Below are 10,000 nucleotides of genomic sequence, written 5' to 3'. Positions count from 1 at the left end.
AGGTGAGGGTTTTATCATCTCTTTATTTTTCCTCTATACTGCTCTCCTTTAGCAGAAGAAAAAAAGTTTAATATAAGCTTGGTGAAACAATATGACATCTGAATCGAAAGATCAGTTACCCAGAACACATTCATTTTTGCACATTCGAACTGGTTCCATCATCCATCAATTAAAGTATTGAGTGTTTGTATGCATCTGAGCTTTGAGGCTTTCACGTCAATAAACGATTCGCCACACAAGAGAAAAAACTTAAAGGAGTGTCTAATTCAGTCTTGTGACAAGTACGCTAGAAATAAACACACATGCAGATGTTTCTTTAAGGTAGATGCAAAAAGGAGGGAGGAAGAGAGAGAAAGTAATATCGTAAAAAAAAAAAGAAAATGAAAAAAGTAATTAATTAATTATTTCCTGAAATAAGACACAGTTATAATTTGAGGGTCGCTAAAGAAACTCTCTGTAAAGAAGCTACTCTTTTTTATTCATTTATTTTACAAATTAATGTTCGAATTTTTCAAGATAGACTATTTTAGAGCTAATAAATGTTACTAAAAATAACATTCAGACAATGTGACATTCAATTAATAGCTATTCATGTACTGTATACTCGTGACATACTCTTCGTTGTCACCCAAATGAGGATTGGTTCAATTTTTGAGTCTGGTTCCTCTCACGGTTTCCTATTCATATCATCTAAGGGAGGTTTTCCTGGCCACAGTCGACCCAGGCTTGCTCATCAGGGATAAAACAGATAATTCCCCTATATTTACATTATTGTTTTATAATTCCTACATTCTGTAAAGCTGTTTTTAACAATGTCCATTGTGAAAATTGTCATAGAAAAAAACTTGAATTGAAGTGAATTGAATTAAATAGTCTACACTTACAGGTTACTCTAGTTTGGCATAACGGTCTACTGGATCTTCTAGATTTAGTTTTGAATCTAAAACATAGATCATGACAACAATCACAACACCAGAAATTCATACAGGCACAGAGCTCATCAGTGTGTTTAACTTTACTGTGGATGAAATACAGGTCAACTCAAAAATCGAAGTTCAGATATGACTATAGCTTTTTTAAATTGTATATTGTATATTGTATATCATTTAAAGTATTCATAATGTCCTTCTGTTGGTGTTTGACTAAAATGTTTGGGAACTCCTTTTCCGATGTTCATGATTCTTGCTTATTTGCTTGGTTTAACGTTTCATTCATTGAAATCCTCTACTGATGGTATCTGACACACATATATATATATATATATATATATATATATATATATATATATATATATATATATATATATATATATATATATATATATATATATGTATGGCTATGGGCCAACATCCCTCCTGCAGTGTGTGCAAACCTGGTGAAAAACTACAGGAAACATTTGACGTCTGTAATTGCAAACAAAGGCTACTGAACCAAATATTAACATTGACTTTCTCAGGTGTTCAAATACTTATTTGCAGCTGTATCATACAAATAAATAGTTTAAAAATCATATATTGTGATTTCTGGATTTTTTCTTTTTAGATTATGTCTCTCACAGTGGACATGCACCTACGATGACAATTTCAGACCCCTCCATGATTTCTAAGTAGGAGAACAGCAGGGTGTTCAAATATATATATATACATACAGTATGTGTGTGTGTGTGTGTGTGTGTGTGTCAGATACAGCCTTATCTGTTGGCCTAAACACTATCAGAAGCACTGACCTACATTTACAACCTAAATTCTAATATTTGTTCCATTAAATTGTATTAATTTATTCCCAACAGTTTATTCTCTTCATTTCGTAGCATTTCTCTTTGCTGCACTGATTCTAGTACGTGTATGTAAATGTTAGATTTTTTGTCCAATCAGCTTCCGGCCTCTATGTGCTGCCATGTCAATCTAATTAGCTAGCTGCCCCAGAATAGTGTCAGCATTTTTCCGTCTTCTGATTGGTTGGTCAGAGGCAAACTGTTACAGACAAGTTCGACTGGCAAAACGTGTGTAGCGCTCTGCACACATGAATACATCTGAGTTAGACTTTTCTCAGCTGTAAAGTTTTTGAGAAGGGTAGCAAGGAATATGAGCAACAGTGGGGAACATGGGATCTGTAGCAAGTCCAAGTGATCTGAGGTATGTATACTGTGGATCGGACGGCGTGTGAAGTGGAGAGGGAACTTTTAAAGGGTCCTCGATTAAGGGAAAACCTGTGTAGGTGATTTGTAGGAGGGAGAGGCTGAGTGGGAGTGCTGAGCGCTAGAGGGGGGACGTGGCTGGTGGTTCTCTGACAGTAGGTTGTATTTCATTTAAATTTTTATATTTTTGTCATGTTATTAGACAAATATTGGTTCTGAACTGCTTAAGATGATGTAGGTGCACAGTTGAAGTTGTAGTGTGGAGGTTTGGAGTCTTAACTGGGTTTCTTGCTTTAGTAAAATGGTATTCACCTCCATATGTGAAATGCCCCTCTCTCTGTAATGCCACGTGTTGTTATATTGTGTTTTTGTATAGTATTGATGGATAAACAACGAAGCGGCTTATTTATGAATTTTTCCTGGGTTTTTCCCGGTTTCACAAACTTCAAGCCAAAAAACTGAACCCCATAACATTAGACCAATGAAATTTCCGAACAGAAACGAAAAAACGCACCTCACTTGTGTTCTGAGCTGCACGGCATCGGGAGAAAAAATTTTTTTTTTTTAAACGCACGGCGATGCCAAAAGATAAACTCTCGAGAGAAATAGTTGTGAAAGGAAGGAGAAAGACAGGAAACAATGACTTTCTTGGTAGGCTACTGTTTAGATACAAGCCGTTGTAACGCGTGGAGTCTGGGTCATGGGATAGCTCGCTAACTCCATTTGCAACAGAAATCATATAAGCACAGACAGATTTCCAAAACTCATGCTTTTTTATTTTTCTTGGCAACAGCGTTACAGGTTAGTCAAAAAAAAACTTAGAAATAAGCATCAGAAAATAATAAGGACATATTCCTTGGTCTTGCACACACGCAGTAATAGCGGAAAAATGCGGCGGCAGGCTATTCCCAAAATGCCGCTCTGCTCTTAAAGGAGCCACAACATATTTCACCCGTGTAACAGACACTGTCTTTCGTTAAAGCCTGTGTAAAGTTCATTAGTTTCAGTGTAGACACCGGCTTATACACAGGTGCGGCTTATTTATGTTAAAAATAAATATAATAATATTTGTCAAATTCAGTGGGTGCGGCTTATATATGGGCGCGCTTTATAGTCCTTTATATATATATATATATATATATATATATATATATATATATATATATATATATATATATATATATATATATATATATATATATGGTGGTCTCTTTTGCACACTCTCTGCACATTTCTTTTTCTTTGCTGCTGTAACACAGAAATTTCCCTACTGTGGGACAAATAAAAGTACATCTTATCTTATCGTATCGTATTGTATCGTGTCGTGTCGTGTCGTGTCGTATCGTATCATATCTTTTTCTATCTTATCTAACTGATCTTATATCATTAAAGAGAGTAACATATTACACAAGAATATTATGTGTGTGTCAGGGATTACCACAAAAACAAACTTGAGTGTGACAAATGTCTGCAGTTAAAACTGTGACATATTCTTGAAAATGCTCAAAAAAACAACCAAATATTTCCAACGTGTACCTGAGACTTCTGTGCCGTTTTTAAAAAGCAAGGCTTTTACAAACAAATACTGATTATGTTTAGTTTATGAATGTTGTTTATGTCTCGGGATAAGGACACACACACAAACAAACCTATAAAACTTAAATAAAACTGACTCAGTCTAAAGATGTCTTTGTTCTGACTATAGTCACATTTCCTGCCATATCCAGAACTCATGGCAAAAATGCAGAAACATTGTACACAAAGTTGTCTGAGGACAGAAAGTACACACTCAAGGTCCTACCCTGTCCTTCACCTGAGGCCCTCATGCTGGTTTTCCATCCAGACTGATGATGATGTTCTTGATACAAATCTCTGACATCAAAAAGCAGAATAGAAAACATCCCCTTATAGACTCTACAATCCTTCTCTCTACTCAGAACCCTTTATTGGAGGCTACAAACCTTTTATTATCCAATGAACCTTTAAGGAACCCATCTGTCAGATGTCTCTTTGAAACTAATGGTTAATTAAGGGTTCTTTGACTTTTGAAAGGGTGTACAGTTCTACATAGAACTTAAAAAAGGAACAAGCATAAATGTTTTACAAAAATGTAGAACACGTTTCAGCCCAGACATCACATCTACAAACTTTTATCTAACACAGATAAGGCAGCAGTTGTAAGAACGCATGCATGCACTAACTCATACATGCTCACGCACAGCCACACACCACACAAGCACACCCACAACCGCCATCAACACCCAGACGCGACACTTTGTCTCGCTACATCAGATTGCAACAGATAGAGGGAGGGTTGAGATATGCACGCACACACACACACACACACACACACACACACACACACACACACACACACACACACACACACACACACACACACACACACACATATATACACAGTTTGCTGTACATTCAACTTAATCTTTAATCATTCTCAGTCACTTTTTTTAGTCAATTGAAGATTTCATTAAAAACACATGTTCTTAGTTTAAACATCTATGTTGTATTGTGAATAAAATTTGGGTTTATTTGATTAGCATTTTACATTTTCCCAACTTTTTGGAATTGTAGGAGTAGTTTTGTGCTTTTTGAATGCTCAGTAACAATTCCAGGTTTATTCTAGCACATCTTTAAATTGCTGTGAGGAACTTTGCAATAAAGTGATGCAAAAGACTAATGCAGACATGCACATACACACACATATACACACACACACATACAAACACACACACACACACACACACACACACACACACACACACACACACACACACACACACACACACACACACACACACACACACACAACCACACACACACACAAACACACCTGCGAGCACAAGAGTAAAATTAAAGTGATGATGTGAGATGGTACATGGGAGTGAAAGAACATGAAAGCTCTGTGATAAAAAATGGCCCAGAAAAAAATATTTATCTCAGGAAAACAACAACGACAACAACAGAAGCAGTAAACGCTCCTAAGCGCCTCTGTATCAATAAAGCGCCCTTTTAAGAAAAATATGTAAATACTGGAATTATTCTTGTATTATTATTATTATTATTATTACAAAAATAAACCACCTTGTAAAACTGGCATGTACATTTTTAATAGTATTGATGCTTCAATACTGTTCATGATTTTTTAAGCTAATTTCATGACTTTTCTGCTAATAAGCATTGTTCAGCCATAAGGATGTATATTTAGGGGTTCAAGCTTGAAATGCTGAAACCCTATTCTTATTGTAGAGATTATTATTATTATTATTATTATTATTATTATTATACCTATTATTTATTTATTATTTATATGGTATTATTATACCATATAAAACTCTGATTATGCAGACTAAACCGTAAGGCCTAGAGAGTTAAAACAAGGCCAGATGGTACAGCCCAATTTGGGGATTGGTTGACAAAGTATCAACCCAGTTGGCCCAAGAGGGACGCTACAGTCCAAAAAAAAACTTAATTTCACACCTTTTTGGCCATATCTTGTACAAGGTTTATCGTAGACTCAAAACTTTTAGATGCTCGGAATCCTTGGGAAAATGGCTATTAATGTTATTTGATCTACAAAGTTCTGGTCAGAACCAACGCAGTTCAGAAATGTTCCACAGTGTTAACAATCATGCACTTTCTACTTACTGTTCAAAGGGTCACCAAAAGGTTCAAACTAGGCGGGTCACTCTGACAAAAAAGGCTATAACTCATGAACGGAATGAGATATCTTTACCAAACTTGGTGGACGTGTCTATGAGCTCAATCCTTGGTCAAATAAAACATTTGCATAGCTTTGCCACTTGGTGGCACTTAACAAAGAAAAGCTATAACTACCAATCAACTATCCAATCAACTTGATACTTGGCATGCAGTGTCTCTGTTCAATGTGCAATAAGATTTCATGAGGATATTTGCGTATCTCAAAAAACATTGCAGCCATCTGCCCAATACTTGTGAGCTCCTGTTACACAACGTTACCAGAGGTGTATTACAACGAAACTCAGTGGGCATGTTATGCAGGTCATAAGGAAAAATACATTAGGAACATGCCCACCGAGTTTGATGGTGATTAGTTGGAGAAAATTGGTTGGTTGAAAGAACACGCTACTTACTTAACAAGACTTGGTGTTGTGTCGAACTGAAGTAAGAACTCTGAAATGGATTTAAATAAATGTTGGTCGCAAACAAACGGATCAAGCAAGTCTTTCATTCAGTTCAGTTGTGAGTCTTAATGATTCCACAGGAGAAATGTGTTTTGTATTTGAAAATGTAACACTTCAGAAAAGCTTTATATACATGAATGTGTAAAAAATGGTTTTTACTGCACAATAGAAACAGCTTTATATACATATAATATATACATATGCACATATTAAATTGCATTCCCATTCTTTTTTGTGAGAACTCTTGAATTTAGCCTGCACTGATATTTTTTATGGAAAGAGTTACTAAACATATCTTTTTTGGTCACCAAAATCAAAAGATTCAAGTCACAGGGATAAATCTAAATGACATACATTACATAAATTGCTACTAAACTAGTACACTGTGTAAAACAAAACAGCTCCTGTTACTCAACAGCTAATTCTTATTTCTTATTAGGTAGCATTGCTATCATGTCTCTCAAATAAAGTCTCTTCCATGAAAAACCCACCCAAACGTTCTGTTGTAGTTGGTTTTCAATTCACAACAGATGCTCAGATGTAGGTTCCTCAATTACAAAACCACACATTTCCTGTACATTTCTGAGTAATACGGTTTACAATGTAGAACTGAGTAAAAAGCTTGGAATTGCTCTTGTTAACGGTGAAGCATGTCAGTGTAGAAGGTATAAAAAGATCATTATGTGTGATCAGATATGATTAAAATGTAATTTTGATGGAATGTTTAAAATCTATTGCATATGAATAATTGTTTTATACACATTAAAACACTCTGTCTGTTCTAGAAAGTGTAAAAGTTTAGTGTTCATCAGTAAAGGACTAAGGGACTAAAGAACTGAAGCTTTTCTATCTGGACCCAAGATCACAAAAATCATTTATCACACATATTAGACAGAGACAGATATCTGTGCCAGGGGATGAGCTTGATGCTCCATCTCGATGCGGCCGGTAAGTGGGTTCATTTGTAATAGAGAGAAACTTAGAGACGCAAACAAACCGCAAGGCTCTTTCTATCTCCGGCATAAATTATGGATGATATCTGATCTCCGCTAACTGCTGTGGGCTCTCCGGAGATTCCCTCAGAGAGAAAATAAAAGTTATATGACAGAGCAACCTCCTCTTATTTCAGAGCTTTTAAAAATAAGAGGGCCATGAGTACAAAACCACAACACTGTACAAACAACTTTAAACCATTTCCACTTCTGATCAGTGCGACGAGCATGTCAGGAGAGTAGCCTCTCAAACCGGAACACAATTTATAATAGGTTCCGGAGAAGTGAGTTTTTTAATATTATGTTATTGGGTACACAAAGCGGCAGTGGTGCATATCCAATCTAAATACTAGACAAAAAAATGAAATTTTTTCTGAAATAGTGTTCATATTCTACTTGGAAAAAAGAGAAAATTAGACTAATAACACAAATAGCATTAATTTTTCTTCCGTATCGTTAAAATTTGTTATTACTTTTAGAAAAGCATTCATTACCACAATACAACCGGAGGCTTAATGCAATTATCTTTTCTGTAGTAACAGTTAATGCACAGGGACATGTACTGTACAGGGATAAAACATTTAGGAGGAGCATAATCAGCTTTGGGTTATGCGAATAACTCAGCTATTGTTGACTGTGTTAGAAAAGTTGCACAACACAGTGTTTATTCCTCAATGTATTATCACAAAACCCAAACAAGCTTCTTTTCCAAAATGTCTTTTATGCCTTTACTCTGCAAACCCATTAAGGATGTATTTAAAAAACTGTGCCAAGCAGTGTACTCTACATTTAGGACATGTTATCATTTTTTTCCCATTTGTGTGAAATAAAGCAGCTATAAAATCATTCTCTGCTGACAGGAAGTGGGGAGATTTAATCCACAGTGATTGTAGAAACATTTTAATCTAATAGACATCACATTCACTGGAAAAATTGGTGCCGTTAGCTGAAAAGATTCATTACAGCCAGTTTTCCAAATACATCAAAAACAAATGATGCTCCAGGAGAGGAGTTTCAGATTCTGTGCCTGGTCTAAATATCACAAGCACACAGTTTGATTTGGGGTTCCATTTCTTTTCTGAGTCCTGGAAGCAGCAGCATGAACATGCTTGAAAAGATATCAATCATACCCTGGTGTACTACGACCTAATCCATTTTACCTTCACAAAATGAATCGGCACTGCAGCCACCATCAGTCTCTGCCACTCGCAGTGCCTCGTTCACCACCACCGCTGCTGTTTTTTATTTATTTGTTTTCTGGATAATGCCACACATCAACTTAGATGCCTCACAGCGCCCTCAAAACAATTACGTCTGGGTGTTCCTTAAATAAATGGATATAAATAACGGGTAATTTTTGGTAGGAAAAGAAATAGAGAGCACAAGAAAGAGAAAGAGAGAGAAAGAGAATGAGAGTTTTAGGGAACGTGTGAGTATGAATTACATGTCTGTACTGCAGCTATTACTACTAATGAAAGTGTTGGAGTTAACTCCTTGACTCATTTTTCTGTTATATTTCTCATTAGTCTGTCAAATTTATCCTGTGCATTGGCCCATTAATCAAAATCAACACATTCACCATATGAAAAACAACATGCAAGAATCCTCCATTTAGCTCAGTAAGGTCATTAGAAATGTTTACAATAGCTGTCTCACTCTGAATGGAACTTTAACTATACCTTAATATGCTTACAAATGTTTATAAGACTGGGCATTCATTTAGAATGCTGATTAAGCAGACCACAAGTGCACTATACAGACAAAAGTATTGGCACACCTGACTTTTCTAACTGTATGTGTTTTTTTTCCCAATCTGTTTCCACAAAATAGGAGGCACACAATAGTATAGGACGTCTTTGAAAGTGGTACTATTCAATTTTGAATTCACATGAACTAGGTGACCCAAATCTTTTCCAGCATGACAATGCCCCTGTGTACAAAGCCAGCTCCATGACAGAGTGGAAGATCTTGAGTGTTCTACTATAGAGCGCTGACCTTAAACCTATTGGTCACCTTTAGGATTACCTGGAACACTGGGATGAATGAAATGCTGATTGCACCCCAGGCCCCCTAAGCCATTACACTATGGATATATGTGTCTGACTTTACTAACACCCTTGTGGCCCAATGATTGAAAATATCCACAAACACACTCCAAAATCTAGTGGAACATATTCCCAGGAGAGTGGAGGATTTATAACAGCAAATGCAGACAAAATGTGGAACAGGCTGTTCAAAAAGCACATATATCTTACGGGTCAGGTGTCCAGAAGTTTTTGTCCATATACTGTACCTGTGTGTTCAACGCTTTGAACTTACACCCTCCTTTCTGGCCAATCAGAATCCAATATTCAGTCTGAATCAATTATAATACCTGATACTAAGTAATATATTGTATTTCTCTATAGAGTTTCTAAAACACTTCCCTGGAGATGTGAAACTTCTAGAGATGAGTCACTACTGCCAATGGCTGAGGACACACTGGAGGAGAGGATGAAGCCTGTTAAAGCCTGTGCAATCTAACACACACACACACACACACACACACACACACACACACACACACACACACAATTTTTTTTAAACTGTGGTATCAGTCAATATAGTATTGCACACCTTCCACACACAGCTGACATGGTGCTCTAAGAAGCTGTAATCTTATATTGTCTGTGTGTAGGTGTGTGTGT

At 36.3% G+C, this 10,000-nt stretch overlaps 1 protein-coding gene across 3 annotated transcripts in view; it reads right to left on the bottom strand.

Annotated features, from left to right (window-relative positions):
- dok4 (docking protein 4) overlaps positions 1–10,000 on the bottom strand; it is a 41,530-nt gene that overhangs the window by 27,135 nt on the left and 4,395 nt on the right. The window lies entirely within an intron of this gene.

This window comes from Silurus aristotelis (genome assembly GCF_946808225.1).
Source record: "Silurus aristotelis genome assembly, chromosome: 13".
Lineage (NCBI taxonomy): Eukaryota > Metazoa > Chordata > Actinopteri > Siluriformes > Siluridae > Silurus > Silurus aristotelis.
This window is presented reverse-complemented; position numbering and strand designations above follow the sequence as displayed.